Source organism: Symphalangus syndactylus, chromosome 13 (assembly GCF_028878055.3).
Source record: "Symphalangus syndactylus isolate Jambi chromosome 13, NHGRI_mSymSyn1-v2.1_pri, whole genome shotgun sequence".
Lineage (NCBI taxonomy): Eukaryota > Metazoa > Chordata > Mammalia > Primates > Hylobatidae > Symphalangus > Symphalangus syndactylus.
This window is the reverse complement of record NC_072435.2, coordinates 111,290,899-111,316,490: the sequence shown is the minus strand read 5'-3', so window position 1 is coordinate 111,316,490 and position 25,592 is coordinate 111,290,899. Positions and strand designations below refer to the sequence as shown.

General features: G+C 44.4%; 1 long non-coding RNA gene across 3 annotated transcripts in view; it reads left to right on the top strand.

The window, feature by feature from the left end:
* The first annotated feature begins 759 nt into the window (after nt 1–759).
* The window catches only part of LOC129459619 (uncharacterized), a 59,917-nt gene continuing 35,084 nt past the window's right edge, over nt 760–25,592 (top strand). For 2 of the 3 annotated variants that reach the window (XR_010114963.1, XR_010114964.1), the window contains exons 1-2: nt 760–901; nt 1,882–1,979. This is a non-coding gene — a long non-coding RNA (uncharacterized lncRNA). Of the gene's footprint in view, nt 902–1,881; nt 1,980–8,259; nt 8,674–25,592 lie in introns of those variants that run through there. The other variant, XR_008650015.2, reaches the window with a different exon arrangement.

Genomic DNA, 25,592 nt, shown 5'->3' with positions numbered 1-25,592 from the left:
GTCAATACATTTGGGTAAATATCAACGAGTATGATTTCTGGGTTTTATGGTAAGAGTATGTTTAGCTTTTTTAAGAAACTGCCAAACTGTCTTCCAAAGTGGCTGCACCATTTTGCATTCTCACCAGCAATGAATGTGAGTTCTTATTGCTCCACATCCTCATCAGCATTTGGTGCTGTCAGTGTTTTGGATTTTGACCATTCTAATAGGTGCTTTGTGGTATCCCATTGTTGTTTTATTTGCAGTTCCCTAATGACCTAGGATGTGAAACATCTTTTCACTTGCTTACTCGGCATCTGTGTATCTTCTTTGGCAAGGTGTCTCTTCAGGTCTTTTCCCCATTTTTTTAAATCAGGTTGTTCATTTTCTTGTGGTTGAGTTTTAAGAGTTCTTCACATATTTTGGATAACGTCCATTATCGGATATATCTCATGATGTTTTTCAACATTTTTCAAAATAAAATATTTAAATTGTATTGGTTAAAACAAGTCTCTTTTCACTCCTCCCAAATGTCAGGGGCCACTAGAATGACTGTTAAAATAAAGCTGATTTAGGAATATATTTAGACTGGCTTTAATGAGATATATTTGTGTGAGTTAAAGTCATTTCTATGTGCAGTTGTTTCTAGCCATCCCAATGTAGGAATGGGTTCTAGAACTGTTCCTCCTCTTACTATGCCTACTTACTGATGTTGTGATATTCAGGTGCAGAGTCAGAGAACATGTCACAATATGAATATGTTCTGTATTGCCTGGCACCAGAGGTATGTGGGTTGTGGAAGAGAAACTCTGAACTGTAGAGAATCAGAATGCTCAGTCATCGAACCCACAAAACTGTAAGAGGATTCCATTAGAATGACAACTTGTCAAAATAGAAGTTCCTTTCTAGCAGAAATTTGCTTGTAAGTACAGCTTTACCAAGTATACATACCCTATATTCCTTTTTTTATTGAATGGGAATCATGTAAAATAGAATTTACCCATTTCTGTGGGTCCTGGGCACACCCTGAAGCAGTATACCAAATGGTGATTATTTCTGTACATGAAGTTGTGTATTTTATGTATTTCAAATATAAAAACAATTTAATCAACTATGCTTAAGAAAATACTGAATTATTCTACTCTTCCTCTAGAATGTATTATTCCCAAATTATTGTGTAAAGAAGAAATGATTAAGAGTTTCTAGCCAGAAGTTGTAGGATAAAAAATATTTTAGTGATGTGAGAGGTAGTTAATTAATACAAATATTATGATCACCTTCTCTGGATTTTGTGATATTTGTAGTATTTTCATTTTTAAAAAAGCAGAAACTTGTGATTCATATTGTGACATTTTCTCATTCTAAATAAGCATCTATGTCTCATAGATAAATTTATGTTTATAATTTTCTTTTCTTTTCCTCTGAAAGAGCTTCCAAATTGTATAAGCTTCAGATCCCACACAAGCTGAATCTACCCCTTCTTGTTATGGTAATTATGCAATTTAATAAAATTCCATATCAGCCAATAAAAATGAGTGTGTAAAAGAAGAATTGCATTCATAAAAATGAAACTGCATGCTTTAGAACACCCAATTGGATTTGAGTTGCTAAAAACACTTGCAGTTGAATTAGGTGTGAATGAGAAAACTTAAGAGATTAGGAGGAAAATAATCTTGATAATTTGGAAGGATTCTTCCTTTAGACTGCTTTGCAGCAACTTTTGTTTCCTACCTCAAAAAAAGCCAAAACCGCAGACTGCAGGTGAAGCTGCGGATGTGTTTTATAAAAATGGCAAAGTAGAACCCGGGTATTTGCTAACTGACTTCTCGACAGGGTGCTTCAGACAGCCTCTACCAATAGTTGAGAAATGGCAGCTGAGAGAAAACCTACTCCACTTTACAGATGGGAAAACCGAGGCCCAGAGAAGCAAAGTGTATTTCCTAGGGTCACACAGCCTAGGTCTCCAGACTGGATGTCCTTCTGTCTTTCTGCAGGTCTGGGTCAGTATCTGTAGCTGGGAGAGGCGGTGGGGTAAGGGAGAGGGCAGGCAGGAACTGGAGTCTTCCACAAGCCTAACTTGTTAGGGCGTTCATGATGTCACAATTAGGAAGGAAATGGAGAGGGGAGGCCTCGGAAACCCCCCAAAGGCCCTCTGATTGCGCTCTGCCGAATCCCTCCAGGAATTACTCCCTGGTCCTCTTACAGTGGCTGTGGTCTCAGCCTGAGATAAAAGGCCAGAAGCAGGAAGGTAAATCTGATAGAGCTTCCTCCACCAGCCCCACCCCTTCCCCAAATGTGCCCTCATTCTCTTGGATATAGAACACAGTTTAAAAAAAAAAAAAAAAAAAAAAAAAAAAAAAAAAAAAAAAAAATCTGAGCCCAGTTGCCATGGTAACCACCTGTGGTCTGCGTTTCTGGAATCACTAGCCAGAGAAGAATCAGGAAAATACAGTGTGATTCTACTGGAAGACCCGCCACATTCCTGCTGTGTGGTGTCCTTGTTCATGAACAGCCTTACCCATCGGTGAGAACAGACAGGCAAGGGTGTGGGGCTATTGCACTCAGGACAGTGGGGGTCGGGGCCGGGTGAGGTATCCCAGGTGGAGAGAACAGGGATCCTTGGGTTGACTGAATTCTCTACTGTTCCCTTGTGAAGCTGACAGGCCCAGGTTCAAAGATCAGAGGGCAGCTGGCAGTCACCTCCTTCCTTCCTCCCCTGGGCATGAGGAGGCTGAACTGGTCTGCCTGGAAACCCACTGTTTCCTTTTTGGAGGCTCTGGCTGCGGCTACCTATAGGGATTGGCATTCCAGCTGTCTCCCATAAAACCTCCACCTCTTTAAAATCCCCAGTTAAAGCCTAAGCTCCAATAAAAATTGCCAGGCTGGGTTTGGGGCAAGGTATCCTCATCTTCTACACAGGCCGAGGATGCTGTAATGAGCCTGACTAGGAGGCACAGTCCTGGGCTGCTTCCCCTCATTGTCTGTAACTAAGCACACATGAAAGTGAGCTGTAGATTAGCTGAGACCCAGAGCATCTGAAAGACACACTCAAAGAGCCACATCAACCACTAAAGGAGTCGCCAAGAGGAGGCAGGGAGGGAGTCTTTAACGGTCCACTTGCAAGAGATGAAAGTTCTAAGCCTTAGGAACTTGGATACAGCATGGCGAAGTTGCATTTTAAAGGTTTCAGGAGAAAAGATAAAAAGTTAGAGGGTTAGAGGTGACTGTCTTCTGGCAGCTTCCCTGAAATGCATGCCAATTCGACAGAATTCCTTGCACATCGTGAGTCCTCCAAAAAATATTTGTGAAATAGATAAATGAATGGGATATGGTTTTTCCTATCACACATTTCTGGAGCCAGTGGTCTGATTTGTTATATAATATGTCCTGCAGAGGGCAAGGCCAGGCAGGCACCACAATGGAAAGGGGCAATTCGGAGCAGAGACTCCCTTTCTCTGCTTCCAAACTTCTATTTTGCAGACTGTCCTGTAGAGTAAGTCTTAAAAACTCCAAGACCTACGCGGGCAAGATGGGGGTGTGTGATGGTTAATACTGAGTGTCAACTTGATTGGACTGAAGGATGCAAAGTATTTTTCCTGGGTGTGTCTGTGAGGGTGTTGCTGAAGGAGATTAACATTTGAATTAGCGGACTGGGAAAGGCAGACCCACCCTCAATCTGGGTGGGCACAATCTCATCAGCTGCCAGTGCAGCCAGAATAAAAAGCAGGCAGAAGAATGTGGAAAGACTAGACTAGTTTAGTCTTCTGGCCTGCATCTTTCTCCCATGCTGGATGCTTCCTGCCCTCGAACATCAGACTCCCAAGTTCTTCAGCTTTGGGACTCGGACTGGCTTCCTTGATCCTCAGCTTGCAGATGGCCTATTGTGGGACCTTACCTTGTGATCGTGTGAGTTAATACTCCTTAATAAACTCCTCTTTATATATACATCTGTCCTATTAGTTCTATCCCTCTAGAGAACCCTAACACAGAGTGATACATGAATAAGGTGGGCGGCGATGGGGGTGGAGGGGGCTCTGGTGGTCTGGAGAGCCTGTGTCCCATCCACCAAAGGGGCAGCCACTGCCCAGCTCCAGGCAGTTGTGGCTATGCAAGGTTTTAGGTCCAGTCACCAGATTGTCTGGCTTTTCAAGAACCTCTAGAACTCCAGATTTTTTTAAGGTGATATCTCCTACTTTAAAAATTATAGCAATGAATTCAAATTGCTAAAAGCACCATGTGGCCAAACCGCATTCTGTTGAAGGACATATCTGGACCATGGGATGCCAGTTAGTGAACTTGGATTTAATGTTTTGCTTCATCCACTCGTCCCTATTTGTCGGGGGAGATGCTCAACCTGAGTCACGAAAGGTGAGCCGGATTTGGCCAAGCAGGCAAAGTCTGGACAAGAACGGCATTCCAGGCAGGGGGCACAGCAGGTGCAAAGGTGTGGAGAGATGCAAAAGCACCACGCCCATGGGGAAATAGAAGGTCACTGGGCATGGCTGACACCAAAGGAGCAGTTTGGATGGATCTTGGGGTGGGGACAAGTGGGCGATATGACATGAGCCATCGGAAGGGTGACAACTCTAGTTTTGATGGGCATAGCATCTTTGCTTGTAAAGAAACCATTTGACACCCAGTTGTCAATCAAGTTGATTTGACTTCTGACCACAGTGAAGATTTGGAGTCTATCTAAAACAGGAAGCTGGATGGGGCTTCCTTAACACCTGGTTCTGGAGCCAGATGATCAAGGATCAAATCCTGGCTCCCTAACTGTAGCCATGTGACCTAAACTACTTATCCTCTCTGTGCCTCAGTTTCCTTATCTGTAAAATGGAGATAATCACAGATTCGATTTGAGGATTGAGGGAGTTAACTCTTCTAACAAACATGGGATGATGCTTGGTGCACGGTGAGCAATTGACAATTCCCCCCTCTTTCTATTATAACCTCTCTTTTCCTTCTTACCTAAAGGGGCCAGACACATTCCTTGCTGTCTGGCCCTGGCCGTGGCAAAACACGGTCTGTGAATCAGAGGTTTAAAAGCTCTTTTCCTGAGCTGAAGATTCTGATTTCGTGGCTGTGCACGCAGGAAATAAAACCCCGTTCTTCTAAATGGACTGGGAGAAGTATGAAATTACGACTAAGTTGGTTTGGAGCTTTTGTGTGGGTCTTTCACGAAGAGACAACCATTAATCATGCACAATTACCCTGACCTTGGGTGAACTACAGTCTCTTGAACACAGAAGATTTCACTCCCGGGGGGGTGTGGAGATGCAAAAACGTCTGCTCACCATCCGAGCACAGAGAACCAGCGCCTAAATGGCCCAAGGTCCAGCACGCTTGTTTCTTAGCCTTAGAGACTCCCCTCTTTCCAAGATCTGCTTTCACACTCAAATGCCCTTTCCAAGGAAGCATGCATAGTTAGGGAAAATAAAAGGCTTTGGAGAATAGGGTCAAATCTGTCTCTGCTATTTAATAGTTGTGTGTATGACTTTGGACAGGGCCTGTATCCTCTCTTGTCGCCTCAGTGTTGCATGTTTGAATTGGGGTGAATAATGCCTATCTCATCAGTTCATTATGTGGACTAAGAGACATTAAAAGGGGTGCTGATGTGAACATCCCATTGTGCAGTGGAGCTCAAAGCCTCAGAGAGTTGAAGGCACTTGTGCGTGTTTGGACCCCAAGTTATCTGGGGTCTGACACATAGTGTTTGCCCAACAGATGATTGCCTCAGCCTAAGAACTGACCTCTCTAGGTGGCCCCACCCCAGCCAGGAACTGGGGCAGAAGCCTTCAGACTCCATCATGATAGAGGATGAGATTTTGATGTGTATAGGTTTCCTCCCTCCTCTCTCCTTCTCTCATATTCTTTCCTTCCCTCCCTCCCCCACCCCTCCCTCCCCCCTCCCCTCCGCTCCCCCTCCTCCCCTCCCCTCCTCCCCTCCCCTTCCCTTCCGTTCTTTCCCTTGCCTTCCTTCCCCTCCCCTTTCTCCCCTTTCTTGCCTCCCTTTCTCGCCTCCCTTTCTCACTTCTTCCCTTTCTCCTTCTTTCTCCCTCCTTTCCTTCTTCCTCCATCTCGTCCTTTCTCTTTCCTTTCCACTCTTCTTTCCATTCTTAAACTCTTAACGAGCACGTGGGACAAGCCAGACATTGGGCCTAAGCACAGGATAATGTAAGACTGTATCTTCCTTCATGTCTCGCCACAGGATGACATATGCAGCAGGCATTTAATATGTTGCCTGTCTTCTGTGCTGTGGAAATGATCATTAAACTGATTAATCCATCAAAACTCTTTCATGTTTCAACTTTCATTTTTTTAAAAACAAGACCAAACCAAGCATTTCCCCTCAGCTAAAATATTTTACATGTGGCCACAGTAGAAAATTGGTCCCTGCAGAAAAGTACTGAGAAGAATATAATAATTATTAATACTGCTGCCACTAAATTTAACCACTGTCCACATGATGCTGAATTTCCTTCCAGTCTCTGTCTTCTGCAAGACGTATATTTATTTTGTGTAAGTAAACTCATTCTGAGTGTATATATTTGTCCATTCTGCTTTCATAACAAGTGTATTTTTCTATTAAGCAAGTGCAGTGTCTCCATTAGTCATTTATTTCTTCATTCACTCAATCAGCATATACTTTTGGAGCACCTACTGTGTAATTGTCCTAGATGCTGGGGACACAGAAGTGAATGGCATGAACCCAAATACCTGCCCTCTCAGATCTTACTTTCTAGTTCAGAGAAATAGTACACAAAACAAATGCATAAAATATATAGGTGTGAGATGGTAATACTAGATGTGATGAAGAAAAATAAAGCAGGAAAGGAGGAAAGAGTGCCTCTGTGTGTGTGTGTGTGTGTGTGTGTATGTGTTTACATTGTAAACAGGGTAGTTGGAGAAGGCCTTAATGAGAAAATGGCACCTGGGCCTAGAACTGAAGGAGGTGAGGGAGTCAGCAAAAAGAACATCCAGGCAGAGGGAACCACCGTGCAAAGGCCCCAGGGTGAGTGTGTGCGGGTGCATTTGAGGCACCTCATGGAGGCCACAGTGGCTAGAAGGGAGTGGCCGGGAATGGGAAGAGTGGTGGGAGCTGGTGTCAGAAAGATAGCAGGGAGCAGATTTTTGAGGTCTTGTAAGACCTTGTGAGCTAGGGTGAGGGCTGTGACTTTCATTAAGAGTACGATGAGAAGCTGTCGGAAAGTTTTGAAAGCATAAGCGTCATGTGAATTGATCTGCGATTTTAAAACCCATCTCTAGCTGTTGTGTTTATTATAGGCTGTGATGATTAATATTAGGTGTCAACTTGATTGGATTGAAGGATGCCTAGATAGCTGGTAAAAGCATTGTTTCTGGGTGTGTCTGTGAGAGTACTGCCAGAGGAAATTGACATTTGAGTCAGTGGAGTTGGCGAGGAAGACCCATCGTCAGTGTGGGTAAGCACCATCCAATCTGCTGTCAGTGCGGCTGGAACAAAGCAGGCGAAAGAAGGTGGGATGACCTTGCTTGCTAAGTGTTCTGGCTTTCATCTTTCTCCCAAGCTGGATGCTTCCTTCCGCTCTTCCTGCCCTTGGACATCAGACTCCAGGTTCTTCAGCCTTTGGACTCTTGGAGTGATACCAGTGATTTGCCAGGGGGCTCTTGGGCCTTCGGCCACAGCCTGAAGTGTGCACTGTTAGCTTTTCTATTTTTGAGGCTTTTGGACTCAGACTGAGCTACTACTGGCTTATTTCTTCCCCACTTCACAGAGAGTCTATCATGGGACTTTGCCTTGTGATAGTTGGGTTAATTCTCTCTCATAAACTCTGTCTCATATATACATAGATCCTATTAGTTGTGTCCTTCTGGAGAACCCTGACTAATACATAGGCTGTAGGAGACATAGATAGAAGCCAGGAGTTCAGATGGAAACAAGCCAGATTGAGAGGTGACAATCACCAATTCCTAGTATGACCTTCATTGTTAATGAAGGTATGATATTCTGCCATGTGGCTGTGTTATAATTTACCTAGTCATTTTTCTAGAATTGGACGTGATTATTTCCAATTTGTATTCCTGTCCCACCCTTACTTATGAACCCACCTGAATAATTTTCTTCAATTCCATTCCCAACTGAAATATCATATTCTCTCTGACCCTATTAGGAAAGATTGTGTGAATTGAACAGTGCTTAGAAACAGGGCAGAGGCCTTTCTTCCTGGTGGTGTGGATAGGCTCTTTCCTGGAGAAATTAGGCTACACTGACAGTCATCTCGTTATGTCTCCCTTTTGCAGATTTGGGGATCTGTAGGGATGCTGTTGGTGCCTTACCTGATCTGCTGGGATCCTCTTTGGCAACTGAGTCTTTGCATCTCCCAGCTGTTGTGTAGGGTGCTGCTAACTGCTCATACCTCCAACCCTTCTTCAGAGAATTGCTGTGGAGCGACTGGAGCCACTTTGCCTGCAGGAAACTGAGAGTTTTACATTCCCTTCCATGGCAGCCCATAGTCAGTGACTGGCTTATGCTGGGGTACAAAAGTCAAGTCTCCTCATCTCAAGGTGTGCAGTGCCATTAACACCCCAGGGCTCCCGGTCGGATCAGGATGAGGCTAGATTTCACCTGAAACCACATTGTTGCCTGACTTCTCCCACTTTTCTATCTTGTTTCTTCCATACCAATATAGGTTTCTCTTAAGGGCACTCAATAAATCACTGGCACCTAATCCTTGTCCCAGGCTCTGCTTCTAGGGCATCTGGCCTAACCTAAGACAAGGCCATTTGTCCTATGTATAATCAGTCAACACAGATACAGACACACTACCTATTGTTTTCTTTATTCTGTTTACTTGCCTTGATGCCAATGTGCTCTGTTATGTCATTGATTCATGTGTTGATTTTTCAATTTAAACAGCACCCAGAAGTATAATGATACCCTTCCTAAATGCATAGTGTGTGTTCCAGCATCAGAAGATGTGGGTTTGAGTCCTGGCTTCCCTATTTTGCTAACTATACACCCTGGGCAGTTCCATGACCTCTTTGAGCCTCAGTTGTCTCAGCTGTGGAATGGAAGCAATAGTAATGCTATCTCAAGTAAGGCACATGAAAAGCACTTTGCTTCTGAGAACAGTTATGATTCACCATAAATATGACAGTTAAAGATGATAATCAGGGAGTATTGATCTGAATTTTCATCAGATTTCTGAGATATGGTTTTACATGGATGCTTGGCCCTTTTAATTTCATACATGAAAAATCTCTCTCCAATTCATAAATTTCACCAAAAATTTAGGCTCAGGGCCACCTTTATTCAAGGGTTTCAGGTACAACATTACCAGCAGGTGGTAGTGTGGTTATGTGTCCTAAGCAAAGCAATTTGTCCCTCATCTTCCAAAACTACTACAAAGGTTTTGTGATATATTCCATTCTATATACTCCTACTCTCTGTAAAAGCATAATAAAGTCATGCAGAATTCTCCAATGCAAGTTGTACACTTGCCAAGATATTTTTAAAAATTCATTTGCAGGCTGACTAAGCAAAACTGTTTGAACAACTGCAACCAGACTCTCTTGGAGCAAAACCAATAAAAATATCAACCAGGTGATAAATTACGGAATGGATAGATTGGGAGGAAGTTTCCCTAGATGAGTTTTGAAGAAGGTTTATCATAGGAAGTGGATGAAACCCAGGATGTTGTTTCCTTACAAAGGCCGGCATGTACCACTTGTCATACTTAAAATTCCATTCCATGCAGAATTTGGCCTACAGTAGGTGCTCACCAAATGTTAATAGAATCAATCAGTTCATCAATCAATCAGCCCACACATGCATGAATAAATGATTAAGGACTGTAATGGCAGAATGTATTTTATCTGTAGGATAAGCATTAAGAAACTCATCTGATATAGGCATGTGCTTTAGTTTTTGGGGAAAATTAACTAGATTGAACAAACAATGTAAATAGGGTTGAGGTGTCAATTATCTGTGAACTTCCTCTTTAAGCTGAGACCTTGAGGAAGGAAATCGTTTGGAAAACTCTGCTGTAGCTGTTAGGAACTTCCTGGGCCCTAAAGAAAATCAGTCTTGACTCCACGGTGTGAAAGAAGGGAGGAAATCTTGAAGCTCTGATTTTCTTTCCCCCAATATACCAATTTCCCTTGGCCAGTCTTCATTCTCCATTCAATGATCTAACCTAGGCAGACCTGCAGCCCTCCTTCTGATTCCCTGTAGCAAATCTGAGACCAGGACAGGATGTCAAATAGCATCTCCCTAAAAGCTCTGGGATGGCACAAGAGAAATAAACTGAGAGGACATTGAGAAGAAATAGATGATTTGTCCCACTAGCTAAGTTACATTCCTCTTTGGCTTGAAGCGTCTTTAGGGTGTCCTTCTGCCTATTTCCTGGCTATTGATGAAGCAGAAGCCAACACTTTCCAACAAGCTGGAGGTATTCCTGATGACATCTAGGCTGCTTGAAGTTGAGATTCAGGGGAACTGGGCCTAAGGAAAGGAAGGACTTTTCCCTCTTGTGTTTGTGTTAGCTAAAAATGCAAATGACTGCAAATCATAGAAAACCTAATGACAGAGGCTTAAATCACCCACATATCAGAAGTCCTTGTGAGTATGCAGTAGATTGTTGGCATTGGCTCAGTAAGCCAATAGTACTCTTTTGAGAGCTCCTGGGATTCTCTTGGGCTCTCCCTCATGGTCACAAGATGGTTACTTCCTGCATTGCCAGAGGGGAAAGAAGCAAAGGGAAAATGGGAAGGTCCAGGTTAAGGCTGTCTCTTTTTACCAAATTATAATGTTTCCAACATTCTCCCTTGTGGGCTTTCATTTCTGTTTCCCGAACAGGACTAGTCCCATAGCTGCAAGGGAGGCTGACCATGTTCAGCTTTCTAGCCTCTACAGCAGATGATAGCCAGGGAGAAGGGAGGAGGAATAAGTCGTGGGTCTCTAGTCAGTAGTGTTGGCCCAGTTTCTACAGCCTGCTCTCCAAGTTCCTATTTCTTACCTGGGGACCTGCATCTTACCTGATAATTCACATCTGGAATACTCACATATATGAGAAGACACCACTCACTTTCTGCCACAAGAAGCACCATAACAATCAGACCTAGATCTGTCCATGCAGGAGATACCCAAAGGCAACAGCTAACATCTGCTAAAGACTTACTTGCCAGGCACTGTGCTAGGTATATCACATTGAACTTTTTAAAACCCTAAAAATGACTTTGAAAGTACTCCGTTTTACAGATGAAGAAACCAAGGCCCAGAGTTGTTGAGGGACTTGTCTGACTAAAAAGAGACATATTTTGGATTTGAACTAAGGCGGTGTCATGGTCTTAGCCATGATCTTAGCTGCTATAGGCATGTACTCAGCTGAGTTCATTCAAGGCTGGCTTCTCTGCTGTAGCAGCAACCAGTGACCATTTTCCTTCTTAGTCACAGACATGCCTGGGGTCCCTGCACCCACCCTGCTTTCAGGATCTGTTGATGCTATTCTTCTAGGCCGGCAGTAAAATGACATTTATGAGGATTTTTCCCTTTGAAGTGGGAGTGTTTGCGCATTTCACTTTAAAGCAAGGGAAAAAACAAGAGCTCAAGCAGATAAATAACTGCAGCCTTGGAGAAAGAGCATGACGCCTACGGATGCAGTCTCTACTCATATCAGGTCATCTTAGACGGAAAGATCTTTATTCGTCTCTCTCAGCTGACTCTTTTTATGAACTTCTTGCCCCCACTTCCAGCTCCTGTACTTATAAACAAACTGCCTACTTTTGATTCTTTTTTAGTTCTTCTCCTCTGTAAATGTTTCTTTCTTTTGCCCTGTATGTTTCTTTGGGGTGAACAGACACGTTTCCCAATTCTCAGGTTACAGTATTTGCCCCGAAGATTTGGAATGAGATAGAATTTTGGAATATTGGTGTTGCCACTTACTAGCTGTTTGACATTGCGGGGGTGGCAACTTCTTTGAATCTCAGTTTCCTCCTCTATAAATTGGGCGTGATAATATCTACCTCCAGGATTGCTGGGGGAGTCACTCTAGAATGGTAAATTTCCTGAGGAAAGGAATGTGCTATTTCTACCTTTTCTAGGCTAACTGCAGAATCTCATTGGCCCTCCCTCAAATTTTGATATGTTCACTTATGTGTTATACATTACAATATGCTATCCTATCCTATTCATCCATTCTCCATCCAGCACCCATTCATCCATCCATCCATCACCCATCCATCTGTCCATCCATCCATCCATCCATCTATATCTATGCATCTATAGGTGATGTGTCTTCAGAATATACCACTAACTTCTTCCACTGCTATTACCTGGGAAACTCACGCCATTTCCCCCCTGGATTATTCCAGCAGCCTTTTAACTAGCCTTTCTGCCCTTACCTGTGTTGCCCTAAAGTTCTATTTTCAACACAGAGGCCAGATTTATTTTGTTAAAATATAAAATCATGTCACTTTTTGCTCCAAACCCCCCAATGATCCCCATCTCACTCATTGTAAAAGGCTAGTTTTTATTATGGCCTGCCATCATCTCTGACCCCATCTCATACTTCTCTCTCTCTCTGTTCCAGCCACATGGGCACCCTTGTTGCCCCTTGAATCCTCCAGGCATGGTCCTGCCTTGGGGACTTTGCACCTGCTGTTCTTTGGGTCTGGAATGCTCTTTCATCAGATATTCTTGTAGAGTCCTTACTCCCTCAGGGCTTTGCACAAATATCCTCTTCTCAGTGAAATCTCCTCTGATGGTCCCATTTAATATCCCCACCCCGTTTCTACCCTCACAACTCATAAGCCTCTTCTTTTTCCTCTGTATTTTCTCTTTAGCACTTATTACCATTTAACATACTACATACTGTATTTATTGTCTCTCTCTTACACCATCATATAAACTTTGTGATGGTAGAGGTGTTTGTCTGTTTGGTTCTTTGCTACATTCCTTTACTTACATTCCTATTACCTAGAAAATGCTTGGCACAAAGTAGGTCCTCAGAAAATGGGTTGAATAAGTGTGTGTGTGTGTGTGTGTGTGTGTGAGAGGAACACCCACCATCATGTAATATTGGAAGAAAGAACCTTACCCAAAAGAAGTTTTATATATAAAAAGTCTTTACAGTATGTGTCCACTTAGAGACAGCAATATTAGTTTCCCAAATGTTTTCTGAGAAAATCTTCATGGATGTGTCTAAGAGCCAATTTAGCTCTAAAGATGTTCATTCATGCATTATTTATGATTAAAAAATGAAAACAACTAAAATGTCTGAATAGGGGAATAATTAAATGAATTAAAGGGTTCTATATGTAGGCATTTGTGAAATGCTGTAGTGCTAATTGACATACAGTGTCCACGTCAGGTTAGAAAGCACATGAATGCATGAAAATATATTGCTATGGTTTGAATGTTTTCTCCAAAACTCATGCTGAAGTGTAATTGCCAAGGTAATGGTTTGGGAGGTAGGGACTTTAAGAGATGATTAGGTCATAAGGACTCCACCCCTGTGAATGAGTTAATACTGTTATCACTGGAGTGCATTAGTTATCAAGTGAGTGGGCTCCTGGCAAAATAATAATCTGGTCCCCATTTTCTCTCTGTCAAGCTCACAATCCCTTGCCATGTGATGTCCTCCACCATGTTGTGATGCAGCAAGAAGTCCCCACTGGATGTGCCCCTTGATTTGGGATTTTCCAGCCTCCAGAACTTTGACTCAAATAAATATCTCGTTTATAAGTTACCCAGTCTCGGGTACCTAGAAGACAAGACAACAAAATATTAGCAGTACTCTATCTTGGGGAACAAGTGTAATTTTTATCTATCTGTGTTGTCTTGTACATTTTCTTTCTTTTTTCTTTTTTTCAGACGGAGTCTTGCTCTGTCACCCAGGCTGGAGTGCAGTGCCGTGATCTTGGCACACTGCAAGCTCCACCTCCTGGGTTCATGCCATTCTCCTGTCTCAGCCTCCCAAGTAGCTGGGACTACAGGTGCCCACCACCATGCCCAGCTAATTTTTTGTATTTTTTTTTTTTTTTTTTTTTTTAGTAGAGATGGGGTTTCACTGTGTTAGCCAGGATGGTCTCAATCTCCTGACCTTGTGATCTGCCTGCCTCGGACTCCCAAAGTGCTGGGATTATAGGCGTGAGCCACCACGCCCAGCCGTCTTGTACATTTTCAATAATAAACTCTAATAGGTTTTGTAACTTAAAAAATAAAGTTTTTTGAAAGAAAGTTGAATAGCATCATTTCAAAAAGTGATCTCAGGTGAATTAGGACCAAACTAGCTCTATCAAGCTTAGAAAGCTGATTGTAATAAACAGTGAAGGCCAAAGGATTTGCATTGTACAAGCTTCCCACCCTACCTATTAATGCCATGTTTATTCTTCCTGCTTGTTGATATTTGTGTCTGCAGAGGCTTAAATGAAGTTGATAGTCAAAGTAATTTATGTAGTTTGCTCAGTCAGACACATCAACTCTGGGGAGAAGGAAAAGACACATTATGCTTGTCTGATTGTAAATAACTCATGTTGGGGGTTTCCATGGATATAGTTTATCTCGTGGCCATTCCTATCTCCTTCCTTAGGCCACTGCAGGCTTCAAGGAGACCCTGAGGTAGTAAATGGTGGCTAAAACCAATACTGCTGTTTACCCTTTTAAGTATTTTGAGTTTCTAACAGCTTCCCTTTTTAACTCCTTAGAGTGGAGATAGGGGTGGTGTGGAGTAAAGGTCAACAAACTTTTTCTGTGAAGGACCAGATAGTAAATATTTTGGGCTTTGCAGGTCATAAGATCTTTGTCACAACTACTCAGCTTTGTGATTGTAGTGTGAAGGCAGCCATAGATGATATGTAAGCAAATGGACATGGCTGAGTGCCAATCAAATTTTATCTATGGACACCCAAATTTGAATTGCCTATAATTTTTACATATCACAAAATATTCTTCTTCTTTTGAACCCCTCCCACCATTTAAAAATGTAAAACCGATCTTAGATTGTGGGCATATGAAAGTAAGTGGTGGACTGGACTTGGCCTCTCAGGCTGGAGTTTACTGACCTCTGGTGTAAGGAATGGAATGGAGATTTATACTATTGAAATTACTATTATTTTTAATGATGTGGAAATAGTGCTTTTTTTAGTAAAATAAATGAGTATATACTTTTATAACACAGGGTACCAGATGTCATGAAAATGTATATTTTTCTGATGCACAATATGTAATTTTTAAACTGGCTCAGATACTGTGTCAGATCAATTGATAACTGCAATATATAAAACATATGAAACTAATTCCAGGAAATACCTTATATTTATGTCCTTGGGTCTGAATTTCTGAGCTCTCTGTGTTTAGGGATGGAATTTGGTTTATTCAAAGAGTAGCAGGTTATATATCTTGATGGCTACATTAGCTCAATATTTTGTTTCCTTTCTGGAGCAGGTAAGCCTTACAGACTGTTTTAGTTTGCAGCAATTACATTTGCTTATCGCTATGAAACAGAATTTCATTTGAAGCCAGTTATTAATGTCTAAAATGCACTTCCAGGAAATAATTTTGAACATTTTATTTATTAAAAAGAACTCAATGTTTGTTCAAAGGCATTGATGTAATTTACAAAGTTCGATATTAGATATTTTATGAGGCAATATAAAAATGCCATTTTGCAAGGCCCCATTGCTTAATTGTACTGTGGCACATTCAATGTCAGTATAAGGTGCTATTTTGTATTCTGCTTTTATGGCACTAATTGGTAAGTTTATTAAGAGAATTAGCAAACAAAAAACCTTCCACTATTCGCAGCCCTGGATTCTTCTGATTTGCTGGTTTATTTTTATGAAACGTCTTCAAAAGGTACATAAAAGAAGCCTCTTTACTTATACACCCTTAGTGTTTCACCTTTATGGAAAAAGAAGAAATTTGGGAATTTGATTACATCTGGAAAATCTGGGACACATGATACTGTATCAGATCTTGCTATACCTCACCAATATTCTCTTTGCACTTGTCAAGTACATGCCTATGGTGCCAATGCAAGCACCTGAGACTCTCCACCTGAGGGTTTTCTCTTGGACTCAGTGAAGGGCAGGGTAGAAATACGGGGGAGTCCACACCCCAGGGGCAGTCCTTTATCAACAGTGGATGGGTGTTAGAGAATAAATACTTGTCTTCTTCCCCACTCAGGGAGCACAACTTTAAAGCATGTTCTATACAGTCTTTCAGAGTTCTCCATAGGATTCAGTTTCCAGTTGGCTACTGTGGGAACCTGCTCCACAATGCAGTGTATCAGTTATCTAGTTCTGCATAACATGTTATCCCAAAACTTAGTGACTTAAAGCAACAAATACCTACTATTTTACAGTGGGGTAGGGTTTCAGATAAGGATTAGTTGGGTGGATCTGGCAGGTTCTCTCATGAAGTTGCAGTCAAGATGTTGGCCAGGGCTGTGATCTCATCTGAAGGCTTGACTGAGGCTGAAGCATCTGTTTCCAAGCTTACTCCCATGGCTGTTGGTAGGAGACCTCAGCTGCTCACTACACAGGCCTCTCCATAGGGCTGTTTGAGTGTCTTCTGACATGGTTTCTGGTTTCCTAGAATATGACAATGGCTGTCTACAGAAACTAACAATTTGTTCTTCCTCTCAGTCTGGGACAATTTTGTCCTCTCTATTACTCAGGATAGACTAGTTGCTAAAACCAACACCACAATAAAAATCTTCAAAATGTCCATGGCTTAACTCAAAACAAGTTTGTTTCTTGCTTGGTGGCAGAGCAGGGGTGGGGAAGACCCTGCTCCATGCAGTCATTCAGGGTCCCAGGTGCCTTCCATACTGGGCTCTGCTTCCTTTTATTCTTTAGCATCTTCTCAATCCAGAGAGCAAATGGGGATTGTGAAAAGAACATGGAGCTCCGGAGAAACACACTTTTGTTAGGGCAGCTGGGCTTGGAAGTGGCACACCTCAAGGCTGCCCAAGTTCATTGCCCAGAATTCACACTCATGTTCTCCCCTAACTTCAAAGGAGGCTGGGAAATGTGATCTTATTGGGTGCCAAGGGGAAGGAAGCTAAGTGGGTTTTTGGGGAGCAGCCAGCTAGGCTCTCCTACATCTTCTAACAACCCCCAAAGAAATGACAATAACTCAAAATAACCCCCTTTATTGAGCTCCTTGACACAGGTCAGCCCTTTTCCATGTTCTGCCTTTTTTTTCAGTCTGATGACACTTTGAAGCAATAGGAGAAGCAAATGCATATGGCACTGACTGTAGTAACTTAACCCCTACAGCAACCCTGTTAGGGCTATTTGCCTTTTATATTATTTGCATTTTAGAGATGAGGTTTTTATTTGCATATTATTATTTGCATTTTAGAGATGAGGAAACTAAGACACAGAGAAGTTTGGTCAATTGCTCAAATCACACAGCTCAACAGTGACAGGGGTGGGATTTGAACTCAAATCCTGTGTCCTTTCTAAGCCATAGCTGGAGTGTGACTCCCAGGACTGGACCAGCCTTGTTTTGATCCTCCTTGGGAGGAGTGAACGCAACTGTGCTGTCTAGTGTGATAAAAATCTCTGCAGCCGTTGGAGCTCAAGGAGGCTCTTCCCAGATTACCCCCCTTCCCTTTCCTAATGAGCCCGGAGACGCCGGCAGGACGGCGGCAGCCAATGGACAATTAGCGGAGAAGGCTGTCCCAAACGGGCTGGGCCCAGCATCAGGGCCCTAAGTGTCTGCTTATTAAATCACAGCTTGGCCTGGAGCCCGCGGCTCTGCTCCTCTCCTCCCCCCACGGGACGCCACACACAGCCCTTCTGGAGGCAGCCCCCTGGGATAAAGCTCAGCCCACAGGATCCGGGGAAAACACAACTAGAGAAAGGCAGGAAGACATTCTGGCCCAGCACAAAGGCCCAGGCGTCAGAGGAGATGGGTGGGCACATTCCTCTGCACAACAGCAGAGGGGATCACCACGCACCTCTTGCGTTGGGTGTGAGGTCAGGCCTCTCACCTCTTTGAGCCTCAGTTTCCTCCTCTGTACAATGGGGATTTTCCAGTGTCTGACTCACCAGGATTACATGAAGTGATGCTCATAAAGGCTTAGCACCTGGCTTGGAGCAGTGTAGGGATCTGAACAATGCTCTCAGCTACTTAACAAAATGCAGATTCATTGGACCAACCCCACACCTAGGGGCTGGGGCTAAGGAATCGGCATCGTGTAGATTCTACACCAGAGCCAGAAGCACAATAAAGGTGGATAAATCACGCTTTGAACAGAAGTCAGCAAACTTTCTCCTCTAAAGGTCTAGAGAGTCAATATTTTCAGCTTTGCTGGCCACACTGTCCCAACTTCTCAACTCTGCTGATACAATATGAAAGCAGCCACAGACAACGTGCATTGAATGGGCCAGGCTGTGTTCCAATAAAACTTTATTTGTGGACACTGAATTTTAAATTTCATATCATTTTCACATGCCATAAAATAGTTTTCTTTTTTGATTTGTTTCTCAAGCCTTTAAAATATCCAAACTATTTGTAGCTCATAGGTTACATAAAAATAGGCAGTGTGTCAAATTTGGCCCAGGGGCTGCAGTTTGCAAACTCCTGTTCTAGAACAGTGCTGTTGCTTAGAAATATAATGTGAACCTCTGGCATAATTTTTAATTTTCTAGTAGCCATATTTAAAAGCAAAGTTTTTAAAGAAAACTAAATGAAATGTACTTTAATAATATAATCAATTTAACCCAGTATATATGAAGTATTAATTTTTTACTTATTTTTTGAGATAGGGTCTCACTCTGTTGCCCAGGCTGGAGTGCAGTGGTGTGATTCCAGCTCACTGCAGCCTCAACCTCCCGGGCTCAAGCAATCCTCTTGCCTCAGCCTCCCAAGTAGCTGAGACTACAGGCACCTGCCACTATGCTTGGCTAATTTTTTATTTTTTGTAGAGATAGGGTCTTACTATGTTGCCCTAGCTGGTCTCAAACTCCTGGGCTCAAGCAATCCTCCTGCCTTAGCCTCCCAAAGTGCTGAGATTACCGGCCACTTATTATCATATGTGCACCCAGACTATCATATAATCAATATAAAAGTATTAATGAGATCTAACTCATTTCAAGCACTCTATAGCCACCTAAGCTGGTGATTCCACTAGTGGATAACACAGCTCTAGATGATGTGTTTTTTTTGTCTGATGTCATGCCAGACTGGGTAGTGGCTTGGCCATCCTCCCATTCACAGAATGGAGAAACTGAGGCCCAGAGAGGAAAAGCAGCTTGTCTGAGGTCACACAGCAAGGCGAGCTGCACAAAGTGCTTACTGTGATTTCTCAGAGGCCAGGGTCTCTGCCTCTTCCACGTTTATGCCCAAATCCTGTTGCTACCAAAACTGCAACCCCGTTAATCCTGATGTCTGATGACCACCATCTTTCCAGCACACCCTCTCTGAAATGCCACCTCCCACAATTCCTTACCTCACAGGGGATTCCAGTGTCTTAGTTTCTTCCTATCCTTCACTTCTTCACTTTCCATCTCAACCCACCATTACAAGACCCAGAAGTCGGAGTCTCCTTGCTTATACTTTTGCTGTACTTGCCCTTCCTTCCTCCCTTAGAGTGCCTGGAGAAAACCTGACCCATCTGAGCTTCCTCACTCCTCTGTCCTTTTCTGGGGCTGCAAATTGCTGGGGGACCACCCTGATGGTGAGTTTGCTGCACCGACCTGCTAGGCTATAGCACCCAGATATTCAACAGCACACGTATGTAGTTGTTGCTATGATATGTGGTGAGCCTTGACAATCAGCTGACTTGAAGTAAAGGAGACTCCTCAATAATCCGGGTGGACCTCATCCAATCCATTGAAGACTATACGAGCGAAAACAGGTTTCTGGAGAAGAAGAAGAAATTCTGCTTCAAGACGGGGGCATCAGCTTCTGAGTTCCAGCCTGCCCTATGGACTTTGGACTTTGCCAGCCACCACGATTGGTGAATCAAATCCTTAAAATAAATCTCCTCTTGATTCTGTTTCTCTGGAGAACCCTGAGTGACACCACAGCCCTCTACTGTGCTGATTCTCTTACTTTGAATTCCTGCCCAATCCCCTCTAGAGAGCTGTTGGTGCCACTCAGAAATGCCATTGCTTTCTCACTGTCTCTTGTCTGTCTTCAGCCCCTGTATCCCTTCCTCATCCTGCCCTGACCACCTGTAACAAAGAAACACCCAAACTCCATCAAAGTCAGGACCCCCCTTAACCCTATTTTGTTTTGGCGCCTCACCAAGCCTCAATGAACATCCTAGATATTGACTTACTTATTTTGTTTGATGTCTGTTTCTGTAAGCTCCAAGAGGGCGGGGACTTAGCTTAGTTCCAAACCTAGAATAGTGCTGGCGCATAGTAGGGACTCAACAAATGACAGTTGAAAGAATTGCTGAAGGCATGAGCTCATTAAGTTACTTAGTTTTCTTCTGAAGTGGGCACTAGTATGAAACCCCATTTTACAGATGAGGAAACTGAGACTCAGATTTAAGTCACATGTCAACATCTGTAGGGCGAGGAGGTAGCAAAGCCAGATGTGAACTCAGGCCTGTCTCTCTGTCTGACTGGCTGAATGCTGCTGTTGACATCAGGGTGCCAACCTGGCAAGCCTGCTGTGAAGTAATGGTGGGAAACAGTTGCCCAGTCAGCAGGGATGAAGCTGCTGGCTGCACTGAACTCAGAGCTGGGGCTGCAGGCAGACGCTGCAGCTTACGATTGTGAAACCTTGGCCAAAAACTTGCTTTGCTAAGCCTTGGTTTCCCCATCTGCACCATGGCAATCATCACACATACTTTCCAAATTTCTACTTTTACTAAATCTGCTAAAACCAGCCACATTCCACATAACCACAGTCAGGACTCATCTCTCCAGACTTCCTTTTCTGCTTCCCCATGAGCCCCAGCCTGGCCCCCTCGGGATCATAGACACCCTCACTCTGGTTCCTACTTAAGGCCCCTCTGCCTCCAGCTAACACGCCCAGACGGGGAGTGACTTTCCGTATTCCCTGGGGTTAGTTTCTCCATCATGCCACCTCCTGGATGTCAAGTCCTGGAGCCTCTCAAATCTTTCATCCTGGCAGCCCACTCACCCTGCAGGCCAGGCCCTACCTGCTGCTTGCCGTGCTGCATAACAGTGTGATCTGGCTCTGCCTCATACCGGCCAGCTTTGTAACCACACACAGCCATTTCCTCCCTTGGAGTCTCGGTTTGCACATCTGTAATGTGTGGACACACTGCTGAGCTCATGGGGTTTATGTGAGCACTGAAAAGAGATGCAAAAGTGTGGACCAAGCATCGTCATGGTACATAGTAAAGACTTGTGCCCAGACTTGTGTGCTTCCTGTTTAAGTCTTAGAATCAGGTAGACCTGGGTTCGAACTCCAGCTCTGCCTTCCACTAGCCCTGTGGTCTTGGGCAGGCAACATAATCTCTCTGAACTTGTTTTCCCTTGTGTCAAATGTGGGTAAAAATGCTGCTTCTCTTATTAGGTGTCACGAGGATTATTTGAGAGTGTTTGTGGCAGTTGGTGCTGTAGGGCTCACAGTAGCCTTGGTTCTCCTCTTTTCCCAGGTACACATATAGACTACATTTCCCAGCCTCCCTTGCAGTTAAGTGAGGGTTGTGTGATGGAGTTCTGGCCAATGGAAGGTGGGCCTGCCTCTTAACAAACTCCTACATAATTCTCCATGCCCTTTCTTCCCTCCCCTATCAGCTAGATGCAAATATCCTGGGATATAATGCCCTAGAGCCCTGATTCTCAAAGTGTGGCCCCCTGGATCAGCAGCATCTCCCAGATACATGTCAGAAATGCAAATTCTATGTTCCAACCCAAAAACTACTGAATCAGAAACTCTGGGGGCGAGTGGGGCCCTGCAATCTGTGCTTTAACAAGCCCTCCGGGGGTTTTCGATGCATGCCCAAGTTTGAGAACTGCTGCCCTGGAGGATGGCAAAGACTTGAGTGAGAAGGAGCCTGGGTCCCTGAGGAGGTAGAGCACATCCTTGCTGCCCCATAGATAAGCTACTGAGTTGGGGGATTGCTTGTTATAGCAGCTAGTATTTAAAGTAATTGGCACAGACTAGGTACTGAAAAGTTGGAGTCTATTATTACAGGTTTAGCATGAGAGTTTTGGAGAACATTAAGGAGCTAGAGTGCAATGGCAAGGATGGGACAGGGCGCCATGCACTGGAGGAGCACTTGCAGCACTTGCATTCAGTAATAAACTCCTGTCTGCATTGCAGCTGCTGGGGGTAGGTGGTGGAAGGATATTGCCCACAGTGAATGACCTCCCCAGGCAAGGTGGCAGGAAGCCGGAGACAGGCATCAGCTCAGCATCCTCCAATTAGCTGCCATCCCTGACCCCATCAAGGCTGGAGGAAGTGCTGGCGCTTACCAGCACTCAGGCCCACCTGCCTGGAGGGCTGGCAGACTCAGCAGTTGGGGTGGTGGCACCTGAAGGTCTCGGCCTAACAGAGCCTCACTTATTCCAGAGATCTGTAAAGGGTTAGTGGGTGGTGGGCTGGCAGGCGGAGAGGAAGTGTCAGGGAGCAATCACATGAGGTCAGGCTGACCTCTCAGCCCAGCCCCGGGGGCAGACATGCCACGTGTGGCCAGGCCAGATCTTATTTTCTTGGAGATCTGGGGAAGGGACTGCTCCAACTGTTGGAAAATTTCCACTCACCAGGAGCTGTCTGTGTAGTTGTGGGGAAGAATGTCAATCACTCTGGTTGGAGGATTAGAGAGCATTTGCAGTCCACTACAATGCCCAAGGCCACCTGAACACCTGGGACCATCCATGTGGTCCTCCCCACTCCTGATTAGCATCATGGAACACACTTATTGATCGCACACTGACACCTGGAATGGTCCGCTAAGCATTCCATGGACATCATCTCATTTACGACCCAGGATATCACTCCCTGCCTTTTACAGATGGGGAAATGGAGGCATGGTGAGGAGCAGCCACCTGCGTTGGTTGACTCCTGGGTGAAATGGTAAGGTTGAGATTTGAGTTAGGTGGGCTGACTCTGAGGGCCTCATTCTGTACTTTTTTTTAAATTGTGGTAAAACTGATGTAACATAAGATTTGCTATTTTAAATATCTTAAACGTACAATTCAGTGACATTAAGTGCATTCACATTGCTGTACACCCCAGGTGCCACTATCCATCTCCAGAACTTTTTCATCACCCCAAATTGAAACTCTGTATCCATTAAACATGGATTTCCCATTCCCCTCGCCCCTATTCCCTGGTAACGACCATTCTACTTTCTGTCTCTATGAATTTATAAGGGACCTCTTATAAGTGGAATCATACAGTCTTCATCATTGTGTGCCTGGCTTATTTCACTTAGCATTACATCCTCAAGGTTTATCCGTGTTGTAACATATATCAGAATTTCCTTCCTTTTCAAGGCTGCATAATATTCCATTGTGTGTATAGACCACATTTTGTTCATCCATGCATCGGTTGATGAACATTTGGGCTTTTTCCACCTTTTGGCTATTGTGAATCATGCCACTACAAACATTTCTGTACAAGTATCTGTTCGAATCCCTGCATTCTCTTCTTTGGGGTGTTTAGCTAAAAGTAATTATTGGGTCAAGTGATAATTCCATGTTTAAGTTTTTGAGGACCCTCCACACTGGTTTCCTCAGCGGCTGCACCTTTTTACATTCCCAACAGCAATGCACAGGGCAGGTTGGATTCTTAACCACCATGCTGTCCTTCCTCTCTGAGTAGCCTGCATTTGTCCTGCTATGGAGGACACCGTGCTGTCCTATCTCTCAGTAGCCTGCCATTTGTCCTGCTCTTGTGGAGAGGCAAAGACTAAAAAACTCTCCCTGCACCAAGGGGGCTCACATCCTGGCAAGCGTAACACCTTGTCTTTATAATGCAATACTTGGGTTCAAGCCTCACGGGTGTGGGAGGCAGGCCATTTAGCATTGTTATCCTTGTTTTACAGAGGAAGAAGGTGACGCAGAGCAATGATTTGTAGTGCGCCTTAAGGTTACTGTTTCCATGGGACCATCTGGGACAGTGGAGGCCACCAGTACACTCCTTGTGGACCCCCTTCTGGAGGCCATAAGTAATGCACCTACCTTAGCCCCAGCTACAGGGCTGAGCCAAGGCCACGCCTCCAGGGAAGCTCCCAGCCAATGAGTGTACGTATAGGGGCTCTAAGGCGGGCCTGCCGATTTCTAGGAGACCCAGGCCTCCCCGCGTGGCTGACCTGGGTGTGAGGATGCCCCATCATCATTGTCCTTGTGTTAAGACTCTCCCCCCAAACCTTCTCTTCCCCTCTCCCCTTCACTCAAGGTCTGATAACTCTTCCAGCCTGGTCAGGCTTCCTCTTTATTTTCCTTCTCATTGGTGCTTCCTCTAATAAAACCCCTGAATGTTTAATCCTGTCTTAGTCTGCTTCCTGGAGAATTCGGACTAATTCATTGAACTTATGGAGGTTCAATCACCTCCTTTTAAAAGGGAGGAAACTGAGAACCAAGGACAAAAAGAATGCCCAAGGTCAGGCCTGGTGCGATGGCTCACACCTGTAATCCCAGAACTTTGGGAGGCCCAGGTGGGCGGATCACAAGGTCAGGAGTTTGAGACCAGCCTGGCCAATATGGTGAAACCCCGTCTCTACTAAAAATACAAAAATTAGCCAGGTGCGGTGGCACGCGTCTGTAATTCCAGCTACTCAGGAGGCTGAGGCGGGAGAATTGCTGGAACCCAGGAGGCGGAGGTTGCAGTGAGCCGAGATCATGCCACTGCACTCCAGCCTGGAGGACAGAGCAAGACTCCGTCTCAAAAAAAAAAAAAATTGCACAAGTTCAGTGGAAGAAACAGTCATTGGAATTTCCTCTCCTGATTCTCAGATAAAGCCTGGTGTGGTGCATTATCTGACACCAGGCTGGGGAGGAGTTTTGGGACTAGGGTATTCAGAGGGAAAACTAGCGAGCTGGTGGTGGGACAGTCTCAGGGAAATGCCTTCCAGACAGAGGGAAGGGTTAGTGCAGGGTCCCAGAGCAGGAGTGGGCCTGCAGTGTTTGATGGAAGTAGAGTGGGTCTCCCGCAAGGTCAATGAGGGATAGGGTGCCGGGAGTCAAGAGGTGATGTTAGTGGGGAGGATGGGGCTGCTGCCCCAGACCCAGGCAGGAGTTCAGATTTCATTCTAAATGGGATGGGGCCCTATTTGAATGCTTTAAGTTGAAGGGTGCTGTGACTCGGCTTACATTTAGAAGTCACTCTGGCCACTGTGGGGAGAATGCACAGAGAGAATGCTGCACCTGCGATGGGCATGGTGCCCAAGTCTAGATAAGGAAGCTGGGTCAGGGTCAGGAGGCTGCTGCAGGTGCCCAGGTGAGAGAGATAGCTTTGGCTTAGACCGTGGAGAGTGAGGTGCGATGGTCAAACTGCAGAGGGAAAGCTAGGGGGATTACACTATGCAGAACTGGATGATCGAGCCAATGATGGGGTGTGGTGGGGGGGGGGTACGAAGAATTTGAGTGTCTCAGGTTTCTTGGCTGCTTGTGTACTCACTAAGAAACAGTCATTGAGACTTTTCACTTCCTGAAACTCTGCAGGATATTGACATAGAAAGGGCTTCTCC